General features: G+C 37.1%; 1 protein-coding gene across 5 annotated transcripts in view; it reads left to right on the forward strand.

Annotated features, from left to right (window-relative positions):
• Positions 1-15,031, forward strand: part of LRBA (LPS responsive beige-like anchor protein) — a 766,866-nt gene that overhangs the window by 212,311 nt on the left and 539,524 nt on the right. The window lies entirely within an intron of this gene.

Genomic DNA, 15,031 nt, shown 5'->3' on the forward strand with positions numbered 1-15,031 from the left:
GTGCAATAAGAACAATTACTTCTAGAGATTACACCTAATGGATTTTTGTAATGAACTTGTGAGGAGTAGTTACTTAGTAGGCTTATTATTCTTAGATTTAGTGAGAATCATGTTTCTATAATTTAATCATCTCATTTAGAAAACTCCATTTCCTCAAAAGCTGACTAGATAAAATTTCTCATTAAGTCATCTGATTAGAAATAATTGTTTCTTTCTTGGATAGAACTTGCCATATAGCAGTCTTATGTCTACATGAAACTGCCCACACTTTAAAAGAGCACTCACTTTTGCTTTTGGATGTTTCCTTACAAGAACACAAATTTATTGTTCATAGTGATATAATTGTTTCATAGGTGAATTTTGACAGTGAAGTTTTGCTTTCTAATTTAGAAGAACTGAATGTATTTTTGGTACATGGAAGCTATTTCCAATATAGTATATTTCACATTTTAATGTTAGGAGCTGCAAAGATAAAGAATGACATGTTTTAATACACCTATTTATCATGTATGTCACAGTACTGTTTAATACTAATGCAATCAAATGGGTTATGAAGATCATGTAGTAGAGTAAGTTTCAAAAGTCAGAAATTGTCAAGGTTTTTGTGTGAATAAAATACATTATTGGGTATTTGAAGTCCTTAACATTTTTTGTGAGTTCTTCAAAAGTTCCATGGCATCTCTACAAGATGTAGCACAGTGTGAAAAATGATGTGAAAAATGAAGCTAGAATTAGCTCCAGATGTATACAGATTGTTCCGGGGTGATAATTACATTTTTCACTTTGAATTTTCCTAATTCAAAGAGGTCAACTTGGCAATCACAAAAGTGATTTATTTTGTTAAGAAGTGAACTGTCTTTTTCTACATGAAAGCTTAAGAGATATGAAATTGAATTTCAAGTCGACATTTTACAGATCCTGGGTGGGGATGGCTTGAGTTTGATTGATAATTTTTTTTGGTCTGAGATAGGGTGGGAAGCAAAAGCTACCATCTTGCTAAAATTTTAATTAATTTTTTAAGAGGAGATGGAGAGGATTGAGTGCCAAAGATCGAAAGATCAGGTCAAAAACTACTTTTTAATCACATAAATAATGGGATATGCTTATGAACTTAACATCTGCAAATTTGATTTAGAACTTTACAAATTAGTTGGTGTTAATTTCATGACAATCAGCCATGCTCTGATTATTTTTCTTGAATCCATTCAAAACTTATATTCTTTTTGTGTTATTTTTAATAGGGTGTTTCACTACATTTTATTGTAAAAGAGAATTTAGAGCCTAAATTTAAGAAATGAGGAAATGATCACATTTGGTTAGCTGACAATAAAACCAAACAGATCACTATATATTTTTTTTGACTTAGATTGTAGTTTTCAATGTCCACTCATTCACCGGTAGTTGATTAGGCACCATTTCATATTTTAGTCTATCGAAATGTTAATATTTTTTAGGCAAAATGTTATTAATTAAAGTTGGAAGCCTCTCATAATACTGAGCATTATATTTTTGAGTATAATTAAAATATGAGGTTTGTAAAATTAGATTTATTCATCTGTTGAATCCCATGTAAAGTAATTCAAGAATGACTGAAGTTCCAAATATCAATTTAAATCCTCTTTATTTCTTAAAATAAAACTGCTTACATTCTTCAGGAAACTGTATGTTCTCTGATGCAGACACACAAAATTGAACAAGTTCTCAACTGTGTTTCAGGTGGTTTTTCACAAGCATGCAACTTATTTGTGTGCCAAATTTGTTGTATATGTGTATAAACCTGTTTTAAATATATATGAATTTAAAGAAAATGTTAAATAAGTGTTTCAAGTAATATTACTCCAGCATTATATAAAGTGTTTGTATCTTGTTCATTTGACATTAATATCATTTTTGAAAGACTTGACGTTGCATTCAAGGCCACTTTATAAAAGCGTTGAGTTGCTTGTCCTAATTCAGTCTGACATACATTCCAATAACACTACCTCCCTTCTTGGGTTTAAAGCTAAATTTATGACTGTGCATTGTGAAGTGCATCATTTAAAAATGGTTTCAACCCAAAACATCTAATAAATAAATAATGTGTATGGCTACTCAGTAGTAGACTTTGTAGACTAGAAATCATTCCATCGGATACTCAACAGTCCACTATCGGAGAGGGCTGTCAGATAAATCTTGTGGTAGCTGCATTCATGTCCTGTAAATCACATATTATTGTCTGAGCGTTCTGCCAGGTCATCTATTCTTTTCCCATTTATCAGAAATGCATACAGTATATAGAAAAACTAGAAGCACCATATAGTCTAGACTGGTATCCTGTCTGAGTAATTAATTAGCAGCAAAGGTTAATTTAAAATTCTATTTTAGTCTGATTATTCTTTAAAAAATTTTTCAACAAAATATGTAGATTGTTGCTGTTTTGGGAAATATTTTTTTTACATGAAGGTAATGATGTAAGGTTTGGTCATTTTTGACTTGTGTTTCTTTCTATACCTCTGAATTATTTTAAAATTATAATAATTTATAATAAGAATGAGATAGTTCTTTTCTTATGATTATTTTATGTCAGTTTTATGTTTGAAATTTTTTTCCTTAATCTTTAGTAAAATGTTTCTTTATTTTTTGTTCTTCTATACTCTTCTCTAATCCCAAGTTTCTTCTCCATTTTGAGTGTATTTTTTCTGAATATATGATATTAATATTCTTTTTTATAGTTATGATGATTTTGTAGATGAATATTTTCAGTATGAGAAGATTATTAAAACACTTCTCTTCCACCATCCCCAAAAAACGCAAACCAGCTTTATACATGGCACAAAAGGGTCCTTTACCATTAGGCCTCTCTTAATGCCTGTACCTCATTTCTTACCACTTATTCTCAAGCCATGCTGAACTACTTAAAGATAGCCAAATATGCCCTTATATTTCTGTGTCTTGGTACATGCTTTTTCTTTCCCTAAACTGCCCCTCTTTCTAACTTGGTGATTTTTGTTAGCTGTTGCTTATCATTCAGCACTCAGCTTAATTATCTCATTCTCTGAGGATCATATCTATAGTTGGTATCTTTTTGTCTTAATTTTAGCACCCATTATAGAATTTACCACAAATTGTAAGTATAAATATGCTAATTGGTTTACTTGTTTATTGTTAGTATACTTCTTTGTTTTCTAGACTCTTATGAATGTAACAGTTATTTACGCCTTGTCCATTAATGTATTTCTGGTACCTAGCACATTATGGCTTAGTGAATATTTATGGAAAAAATGAATCAGTTAGCTAGCTCCTAGATAAATTACATTCTCTTCTGGAAAGATTTCCTTTAATCCTCTCTTACCTACAACTGTATGCCTAAATGAGGTATTGTGCAGAACACTTACCCATACTATCTTAATTTCATTCTGTATTTAAGTTGCCTGTTATTTTCCTTTCTCTTCCATGTAGACCGCAAATTTCTTGAAGACAAGCACTGTTTTTTTTTTTTTTTTCTGTTGTATCCCCAGTGTCCAGTATAGTACTGTTCAACCATATAAATGTTTATATACTTGTATAATTGATAAATCAATGGTAACATAGATCATAAGTCACCATATTTTGAACTTTGCCTTTTGGTCTTTTTCATTAGGAAATATCCCCATACTTTCCTATATTAATTAGTTGTTATATTAAATCTTCATTTTCATTAAGACAACTGATTTTATCATTACCAAATAGTGTAGTTGTGTTCATTTATGAGCAGGGCCTTTGGTTTTTCATTTTCTTTTGACTTAATCAAATTCACCTCATTTTTTTTTTTTTTTTTTAAAGACAGGGTCTTGCTCTGTTGCCCAGGCTGGAGTTCAGTGGTGCAATCATGGTCCACTGCATTCGACCTCCCAGGCTCAGGTGATCCTCCTGCTTCAGCCTCCCAAGTAGCTGGGACTACAGGCACATGCCAGTACACATGGCTGATTTTTTGATTTTTTTGTAGAGATAGGGTCTCCTTATGTTTGTAAGCCTGGACCTCTTTCTTTCTTTTTTTTTTTTTTTGTTTGAGACAGAGTTTCGCTCTTCTCGGAGTGCAATGGCATGGTCTTGGCTCACTGCAACCTCTGCCTCCTGGGTTCAAGCTGTTTTCCTGCCTCAGTCATCTGAGTAGTTGGGATTACAGATGCCCGCCACCACGCCTGGCTAATTTTGTATTTTTAATAGAGACGGGGTTTCACCATGTTGGCCAGGCTGGTCTTGAACTCCTGACCTCAGGTGATTCACCCGCCTTGGCCTCCCAAAGTGTTGGGATCACAGGCATAAGCCACTGTGCCCGGCCCTAAGCCTAGACCTCTTTTTTAAAAAAACACTTTAGCCCAGGTGGGAGGATTGCTTGAGGCCAGGAGTTCAGTACCAGCCTGGGCAACATAGCAAGACCCTATCTCTACCAAAAAGAAAAACATTTAACCGAACTTGGTAGCATGTACCTGTAGACCTAGCTACCCTGGATGCTGAAGCAGGAGGATCGCTTGAGCCCAAAGGTTCGAGGTTGTAGTGAGCTAGGATTGCATTGGTGTACTCCAGTCTGAGTGACAGAGGAAGACCCCGTCTCAAAAAAATAAAGCAAAGTGAAAAACCTCAACTTTATTGAGGTATAATATATATACAGTAAATACCTACACATTTTAAGTGTATTGTTCAGTGAATTTTGATATATACCCAACCATTTTAATCCTTAAATTTCCCTGTGCCTCTTTTTGATCAGTCCCCACCTCTGTCACCTCAAGTTGCCAGTGATTTGATTTCTGTTACTGTGAATTAGTTTTACTTACTGCTGAACTTCATATAAATAGAAATTTATTTCTTTTAAGTGGAGTGCTTAGCTATTCATAGTGTGCTGTGTTTAGGGTACACTTCAACCTTTTTTTTTTGTTTTGTTTTTAAACTAAAATTTACCATCTGGTATTAAGAAAATGATGTATTTATTTCAAAGAAATAATTGAGCTAATGACATAAAGGATCATTTTTTTGCCAACCAAAAAATAGGAATTTTGCCTATGCGTTGCTTAATCAAAATAGAAATAAGCCTTTTTAACTTCATTATGCATTTCTTTCACCTATAAGGAAATCCTATGATACGAAGTTTTGTATAGCAGTTTGATGAGGCCATTATTCTGTACATTTAGAATTTTCAGTTTTTTGGTCAATCAGGTTCAGTTCAAATGCTGTCTTTTCTACAGAGCTTTGTGTGAATATATCTGCCTTGCCCCAAGCCCTTTTCTTTATGTCTGCCTTTCATTTATTTAGCAAACATGTATCATACGCTTTTAAGACAAGCCTCTTCTTTTAAGGAAACAATCATCTATTATTCTTTAAACAGTAGAAGAGACAATTAGTGAGAGAGACAAATAATTGTAATATAAGATAATAATTTTAAACAGACATTAACAATTTTCCTTGGTTGGAATTGTGGTAGCCATGTGCTTGTTTGATCAACTCTGTCTGACTTTTTCAATACAGCAAATTCCAAAGTGAGTACCTTGTGATGATAATAGTAGATGTTTTGCCCAGTGTGGTGGTTTGCAACTGTAATCCCCACTACTGGGGCTGAAGCATAGAATTGCTTGAGGCTAGGAGTTTGAGATCAGCCTGGGCAACAACATGAGCAGACCCAGTCTCAAAAGAAATTGTTCTGTGAAAAAAGTATACAGTGTTAAATAAGTTTGGAAAACGTTGGTTTCAATACATTTTAATTTCAATTTCAAAAAGGAATTTTTAATTCATTCTTGATGTGTTTGTAACTTATCCTTAGAATGTAGTTATAAAAATTAGTGGATATAAATTGATTGTCCCTGAGCTTTGTTATTGTTACTACCTATGACCTTTTGATTGCAGATGGAATGAGAATCAGTAGGGTAGGCTTCTAATACACTCATATCGTTTTGCTTTAGAGCTGCTGTGAATGCTTTGTTCTTATAATGTACAAAGCCTAAGAGAGTAGGTATTCTTTGCTGAAATGCTCAGAGTTCATTTCATGTGCAGTAAAAACAGTTGACCTTAAAAGAAGGAAAAGTAGACTTGTAAGGATTGGATAGGAAGTCTATGGTAGTTGGAGAGGTTAGGTGAAGATTCAGGCTGTATAAATTGTTCATGAAAAACTTAGATGCATTAACAATTTTAAAGTATTTAAAATCAGCTCAATAACTGTACTTTATGCTGATGTGGCAAACATTTATGTTTTATTGATTGAAAATTTTATAACAGATAACTTTCTATTATAAGGTAGAAACATTTGTCTTGAAGCAATAGCAAAAACGTTAATACAAAATAAATCGGAGTAAAGTACTTTATTTTTCTTTTCAAAAATAAGATAGGTTGATGGGTTAGTGAGCATTAATTGATCTTTATTTGAGTTTCCATAATATTGATTTAAAGTGTTGTTACAACCAAAGAAAAACATACTTTAACTTTAGATTCAGGATTTGACCTGAAATACAGGCGTCCTATGGATTCACCAGCACACTAGGATTTAGAAAACACAACCTTTGAGGTAAATTTTGTGGAACTGGCAGTACACCCTGTGGCTTGGCAGTCTAGTCAGAAGGATGATACCATGCTGACTCTATAACTAGATCTTTGAACATTATTCTCAAGGGTGGTAAGTGAAAAACAAAGTAATATCAACTGGCACTTAATTCTGCAAGTTCCCTGCTGATTTGGGTATTCAGTGAAATGGAACTCTTCCTGACAGGAAGTCAGCCTATGAGTGTGGAGACATCTGAAAATAAAATGTGTTTTAATTTGGCACCCTACTGTTTTACAACTAGTCTTTTAAATTTGGGATTAAGAAGAGAGTTAGGAAAAGGGAGAAATACACAAATGAGAATATTCTGAGCATAACATTTTTCTTTGGTTTTAATGTAATTAAGAATACAGATCAGGTCTCTGTTTCTCAGCTATCATTGCTAGTTTTACTTAGTACTTTTTTTTCTATTCTAATCAATCTACTGAAGTTAAGGAATTACAGAAAGGCTAGGTTAAAAGTGTCAATTTTGAGATTGCCTTTGTTTAATACCAAACTCTCTGATAACTTTTAGAAGTTTTAGCTATATTCTCATACTATATAGTTTTTCATAAATAGTATATAATTTAATGGATTTTAGTCAGAGTAGTCAGAGTTAATATTAGGCATTCCAGCTTCTCAGGATCCAGATTTAAATTTTGCTGTATGTTTATGGTATTTGCAGTGTTTAACTCAGTGCTGTAATAAAATTATTATTTAGTACTTTACATATCTTGACATACATAATAGGACATAGTATAATTTAGGAGGGAATGAATATTATATGAGTAATTGCACAAACATTCCATCTATTGTACATTTTTTAGTCAGCCACCTGTTTTTTTTTCAAACTGTTATTTTATAACCTGAAAATTTAGAAGTATATATACAGTTTTAGCAAAATCTTGAACTTTGATTTAGGCCTGAATGAAAGACTTGAACTTTGATTTAGGCCTGAATGAAAGAATCGGAATCTTGATGCAATTTATTTGCTTTTCTAGTACTGAATTCCTCAGCTGTTTGAGGTGCTCTTGTTTCTGTCATGGGTCATAAATGGAAGAAGGAAAAAGATGCCTTAGGTGGGTTTTTAAGAAAAGGCTGAGGCTAGGAAAATACTGTGATGATAGATTTTGAATATATATATATATATTTTTTGAGACAGAGTCTCACTCTGTCACCTAGGCTGGAGTGCAGTGGCGCGATCTCAGCTCACTGCAATCTCTGCCTCCCAGGTTCAAGTGATTCTCCTGCCTCAGCCTTCTGAGTAGCTGGGATTACAGGCCACCACCAGGAGTCTTGAACTCCTGACCTCAGTTGATTTGCCTGCCTCTTAGATTTTGAATTTTAGTAAACGTCTGGCTCATTTTTGTATTTTAGTGGAGATGGGGTTTCACCATGTTGGCCAGGCTGGTCTCGAACTCTTGACCTCAGGTGATCCACTGGCCTCAGCCTCCCAATGTGCTGGGATTACAGGCTTGAGCCACTGTGCCTGACCTATATTTTGAATTTTTTTTTTTTTTTTGAGGTGAAGTCTCACTCTGTTGCCCAGGCTGGAGTGCAATGGCACGATCTCTGCTCACTGCAACCTCTGCCTCCCAGGTTCAAGCGATTCTCCAACCTCAGCTTCCCAAGTAGCTGGGATTAACAGACACCCGCCATCATGCCCTTCTAATTTTTGTATTTTTGTAGAAATGGGGTTTTACCATGTTGGCCAGGATGGTCTTGAACTCCTGACCTCAGGTGATTTGCCTGCCTCTTAGATTTTGAATTTTAATAAACGTTTTTTATTCTATTACTTATTAACTTTGTAACCTTGGCAAATTACTTTCCTTTCTTGAGTCTCACTTTCTTATTAAGTGAGGGTATATTAAGTTCTAATTAGCTCCAGGCATGGTGGCTCATGCCCATAATACCAGCACTTTGGGAGGTGGAGGTGGATGGATCACCTGAGGCCAGGAGTTTGAGACCAGCCTGGCCAACATGGCGAAACCCTATCTCTACTAAAAATATCAAAAAAACCCACAAAAAACAAAAACGCCAGGTGTGGTGGTGTGTGCCTGTAGTCCTAGCTACTTGGGAGGCTGAGGCATAAGAATTGCTTGAACCTGAGAGACAGAGGTTGCAGTGAGCCAAGACCATGCCACTGAGCTCCAGCCTGGGTGACAGAATGAGACTGTGTCTCAAAACACCACCACCACCAACAAAAAGATTTAATCAGACACTGTTGGTGGAAATCTAAATTAGTACAACCACTATGTAGAATGGTTTGGAGGTTCCTCAGAAAACTGAAAATAGAGCTACCATATGATCCAGCAATCTGACTGCTTGGTATATATCCAAAAGAAAGGAGGTCAGCGTATTGAAGAGATATTTGCGCTTCCGTGTTTGTTGCAGCACTGTTCACAATAGGCAAAATTTGGAAGCAACAATTTAACTCATAGAGGTAGAGAGTAGAGAAGGATGGTTACCACAGGCTGGGAAAGGTAGTGGGAGGATGGAGGAGAGGTGGGGATGGCTAATGGTATAAAGAAAATAGTAGTATTTGATAGCACAAGAGTGTGACTATAGTCAATTATAATTCAATTGTATATTTTTCCAACAATGAAAAGAGTATAATTAGATTGTTTATAACACAAAGGATAAATGCTTGAGGGGATGGATACCCCATTTTACAGGATGTGATTATTAAGCATTGCATGCTGTATCAAAACATCTCATGTACCCCATAAATATATACTCCTATGTACCCAGAAAGATTAAAAAGAAAAAAACAAAGTATTGAGATAGAAGATGCTAGGAAGTTTTTAGCTAGTAAAAGGTGGTAAACAAAATTAAACGTAACATATTCTTTGTTATAAATTTAATGTTTAAATTAATACTTCTATATCTCATGTGTTAAAAATTACATTCTTACAATGCACGTTTAATTCTAAAGCTACTTTCTCAAAACAATTTTAAAAAAGGATCTTATTAGGCAGTGCATGTAAAACTATGCAGTACTGTTTACAGAGCAAAGTAGGTTGTGAATTAAAGTTACTGAATTCTGAATCAGTGTTTTTTTTTGTTTTTTTGAGACGGAGTCTCACTGTGTCACCCAGGCTGGAGTGCGATGGCGTGATCTTGGCTCATTGCAACCTCTGCCTCCTGGGTTCAAGTGATCCTCCCGCCTCAGCCTCCCCAGTAGCTGGGATTACAGGCAGCCATCATCGTGCCCGGCTACTTTTTTTACTTTTGTAAAGACAGGGTTTCACCATGTTGGCCAGGCTGGTCTCGAACTCCCTACCTTAGGTGATCCGCCCACCTTGACCTCCCAAAGTGCTGGGATTACAGGCGTAAGCCACTGCACCTGACCGAATCTGAGTATTTTTTAATAGCACACAAAATCTTCTTCATTTATTCAGTTTTTCCAATGTAATTACCCAAAAGGTTCTTCTTGCCTGCTGCCCAGGTGGAGCCAATTTATGAATCCTGAGGAATTGCCACAGGGAAAAAGTTTAATACCCATAGAGCTGGCTAAATGGAAGACTGTGGAGTTTTATTAGTACTCAAATCAGCCTCCCTAAAAATTTGGAGACTAGAGTCTTTTAAACATAATTTTTTTGGTCAGGATGCAGCCGATAGCTTGGGGATAAAATCATAGGAGGGTGGAAAACAGTCCTCTTTTGCTGAGTCCATTTCTGGGCGAGGGCCACAGGACTCTTGGGTCATGAATCTTGAGTCTGACTGGAGTGATCCGGTCATCAGAAATACAAAAGTCTAGACCGGGCGCGGTGGCTCACGCCTGTAACCCCAGCACTTTGGGAGGCTGAGCTGGGTGGATCATCTGCCGTCAGGAGTTTGAGACCAGCCTGAACAACATGGCAAAACCCCGTCTCTACTAAAAATGCAAAAATTAGCTGGGCATGGTGGCGGATACCTGTAGTCCCAGCTACTTGGGAGGCTGAGGCAGAATAGCTTGAACCCGGGAAGTGGAAGTGGAACTGAGATCATGCCATTGCACTTCAGCCCGGGCGATTCCATCTCAAAAAAAAAAAAAAAAAAAAAAAGCAAAAGTCTGAAAAGACATCTCAAAAGGTGGCCAATCTTAGGGTCTACAACATTGATGTTATTTATGGGAGTAATTAGGGAAGTTGCAAATCTTGTGATCTGTGGAACAATGGCTGATAACTATGCCTACATTTTAGCAGAATTCAGGCACTTCTCATCCTCCTAGCCTGGAGGAGCTAGAAGAGGTCTCATAGATTAGCAATTTTTGGTCTTCATTTCCATGTAGACAAGGCTAATGAATAACATTCACTTTTTCGATAGGCTCCCAAAATGATTCCGTGGTTTTTCTGTGCTAGCTATTAATGGCTGCTTTTTCTGGGAAACTCAACAAAGTGTACCAAAATACAGGTAACACTGATGTCGTTATAGGGATTACTACTGTAATTATTTTTAAGTGCCCCTTTTGTCAACTTTAGTACTTTTTATTTATACTAGGTTACTTTCAGTGTACCTCCTGTTTTACCATAGTTGAGAAATACTTTTATAGCGGTTAATCTAGTTCAGTGATAATCCACCTTTTTTTCTGGTCAAGTACATTATTATCATTAATAGTTGCTCATTATGATGATTCCTGAGTCCTAGTAGAATTTGAAACCTCCTTTGCAAAATTATAACTAAGGAAATTATGACAGTGAAAGATATCAGACCTAACCAACTCCATCTTGCTTCTAACCTCCAAACTGTCCTTGTCCATTCCTAGGCATAGGCCGAGCTAGCCTTGACAAGGAATTTCATTTATAGTTTAAATAGTAGCCCTTCCCAAAAGCTATACTGTTCTTGTAAAATGAATGAAAGGCCACCAGCCACCAAGTTAGGATGAGAGGGGCTGGAATTCTAAATATTACTAGACATTTTTTCAGAGGTCCTAAGATTAGGAACTTCTCCAATTACTCTTGAAAATAACATCACGGCCGGGCACGGTGGCTCAAGCCTGTAATCCCAGCACTTTGGGAGGCCGAGACGGGCGGATCACGAGGACAGGAGATCAAGACCATCCTGGCTAACACGGTGAAACCCCGTCTCTACTAAAAAATACAAAAAACTAGCCGGGCGAGGTGGTGGGCGCCTGTAGTTCCAGCTACTCGGGAGGCTGAGGCAGGAGAATGGCGTGAACCCGGGAGGCGGAGCTTGCAGTGAGCTGAGATCCGGCCACTGCACTCCAGCCTGGGGGACACAGCGAGACTCCGCCTCAAAAAAAAAAAAAAAGAAAAAAAAGAAAATAACATCACTATTGTGAACTTATGATTGGCCTTTAAGATGTCTTTTCAGGTTTTTACATTTCTGACAACCAGATGGCCCCACCTGGACTTACCAACCAGTTCTGTCCGCACGTCCCCGCCCCCAACTAACTCAGCATAAGACAACTTTGACTCCCTATGATTTCATCCCTGATCCAAACAGTCAGCACTCCTGACTGGCCCCCTCCCCACCAAATTATCCTGAAAAATGAACCCCCAGTGTTTGGGGATACTGACTTGAGTGACAATAAAACTCTGATCTCACGCACAGCAGGCTCTGCGTGAATGATTCTTTCTCTATTGCAATTTCCCTGTCTCGATAAATCGGCCCTGTCTAGGCAGCAGGCAAGGTGAACCCATTGGGCGGTTACAAATTGGGGAGAAATAAAAGGTAATATCATTTTCAAAAGTCCTCTGTAAAGAATCAGATTCTGGCTAAGAGTGTAGATCTTAAATGTTCTCACTGATACAGCTCCGATGAGTGGAGGAACGCCAGGGTTCTTGGTCCTCATGCCAGTTTAGATAAAACGACACTGACACAGGTGGAGGGGTTTTAAGGAGCAGAGAGTTTAATAGGCAAGATAGAAGGGGGAAAGAAAGAAGGAAGAAGCTCCCCTGTACAGAGGCAGAGGGAGCGGGGCTCCAAAGCCGAGAGAGGGAACTCCAAGTGCAGTGGATACCAGTCAGGTATATGTAGAGGCTGGAGAAGGTGATGTCTGATTTGCATAGAGCTCAGGGGATTGGTTTGACCAGGCATGTCATTCATGTAGCTCGAAAAAGCTGGGCCTCCCACCTTAGCCTTTTAATCTGCAATTGCAGGGCACCATGATGTTCTACACACATGGGGATATGTGGGGGCAGCTGTGTTGCCAGGAACATGTGGGGCAAAGGCAAGAAGGCAACAATAATCACCAAGTTTGGGTGGACCCAGTTTCAAATGGCCTAAATTTGCATATCAAAGTTGCCATCAGGCTCAAAGAACCAGGGCTTTTACAAAAAACGTTTCTGGAGTAGCTTTAAAAACCAAGACTTCCCGAGAACCCCTTTTCCTCTCTGCCTAAAATAATTTCTTAATAACTCCTACAACATCACCACAAATTGATAAGTATATGAGGTGATAGTTATGTTAATTAGCTTGGTTTAATTATTTTACCATGTATGCACGTATCAAATCACCTTGTATATTGAAATATGTACAATTTCTTTTTGTCAGTTATACCTTAATAAAACTTGGGCGGAGAGTGGGAATAAAAGAATTAGATTCTGGTTCACAATTTATTCCTGAATTAATGAAATGCCCTTTTTCCTTTCTCCTGATTTTACCTCTGAGTACATACTAACAAATTTACTTTCCTAGTAGAGTGTCTTTATATTTTCTTTCCAGGAGAAGCTGTAGTTGTTTACTGTTTTGTCAAATTCAAACTTCTCTGCCTTATTTTCAAGGCCTCTTAATAGCTGTTTTATTTTCGTTTATACTTATTTTCATGCTGACTTATAAATAGTATTTGTATATGAGACGTATGTGTTAAGCGTATCACCCTATCTTCTAGGTAGTTAACCAGAAAACCCAAACTGTGTAATCCTAAATCTGTTCCCCACGTTCTCCTGACACTGTCTCTTCCACAGTGGGCTTTTATAGATAGTGAGTGTCAAACTGTTTACCAAGGTCCTGAATACTGGATACACAGTGCATTCTTTTTGGTAGTAATTATTTACTTCTGCAAATTCTTCATTTAGAAGCTCAGATTATAATTAGGCATTTAATTGTGAAACATCAGCAGTACTGCCTTGTTTGCTGCCTGGCTTGTCAGGTTATTCTTGTTGCAGTGTATCAGATATTACAAAATTAAAGTTAAATTTAATTTTGGTTTCTTTTTATTTCTTTTTCTGAGAAAAGCTTACCTAGTTCTTTACTTGAGAACACTTATAAAGTTGCTTGATCTTTCAGACTTGTCTTGTATTTCCATCCATTGGAAAGACACTGTTATCCTGTAATTGTTTGTGAAGCACTACTAATTTGTGAGATCAGGATTCTACTTGTTAATATTGTAAGTTAAAAAGGGAAAAAGGAAGTTGGTCAAGGGCAGTGAGAAAATAAAATAATGAGGGAGAACTTTTAAGAAGCTTTCTGTTGCTTAACCTGTCTCCTTAGCAAATCTGGACTGCTGCCTTATATATTCTGGCACTAGGCAGTTAGATTGTTCGGTGTGATATCAGCTTGTCACCAGTAGCTCAGCTGCCCACCTTTCAGTTTATTGTAGCCTGATAGGCTTTATACTTAGCAAATTAAGCTGAATTTCTGACACTGAAAACAAAACCAGTCACAATGTAGTCAATATTAGAACCAACACTTGGAGCATAAGGTGCCTTGATTTGCTTACATTTTTTTTTCCAGTTCTTGCCACATGGCACTAAATTAAAAAAAAAGAATGTTTTTGTTTCCTTTGCATATTTTGAATTTGCACTTGCTGGTAAGGTTTGCTTTTCGTCTGCTTGCTGTTTCTGTTCTCATTTGGTTTCTTCAGCGTGATCGACTAAGACGTGGCTCCCCAACAAATATCCATGACAAATCCCTGGAACCTGTGAATGTTAATTTATTTGGAAAAAAAGTCTTTCCAGATCTTATTAAGATAAAGATTTTGAGATGAAAAGATAATTTTGGATTATTTGGGTAGGCCCTAAATGTTATCGTGTGTATCATTATTAGAGATCGTTAGTGGGAGGCTACAGACAGAGAAATGGAGGACAAGGCAATGTAAAAATGGAGCAGAGAGACCCCGTTTTCTTTGGCCACAAGCCAAGGAATGCTGACAGCCACCAGAAGCTGGAAGAAGCAAGGAACAGAGTCTCCCCTGGAATCTCCAGAAGGAGAAGGGCTCTACTGATACTTTTATTTTGGCTCAGTAAAACTGATTTCAGACTTCTGGCTTTCAGAATTGTGAGAAAACAAATTTGTAGTATTTTAAGTCACTAAGTTTGTGACAATTTGTTATAGCAGCTACAGGAAAGTAATATATCCAGTAATGCTTTGAAAGTCTCTGAGTGTGCTTAATGAAGTGCTTCTCCCTCTTTCACTAACAGTGTTATGATTTCTTTAACAAGCAAGGCCAGGTGCGGTGGCTCACTCCTGAAATCCCAGCACTTGGGAGGCTCAGGTGGGAGGATTGCTTGAGTCCAGGAGTTTGAGACCAGCCTGGGCAACATGGTAAAACCCTGTTTCTAC

This window comes from Papio anubis, chromosome 3 (assembly GCF_008728515.1).
Source record: "Papio anubis isolate 15944 chromosome 3, Panubis1.0, whole genome shotgun sequence".
Classification (NCBI taxonomy): Eukaryota; Metazoa; Chordata; class Mammalia; order Primates; family Cercopithecidae; genus Papio; species Papio anubis.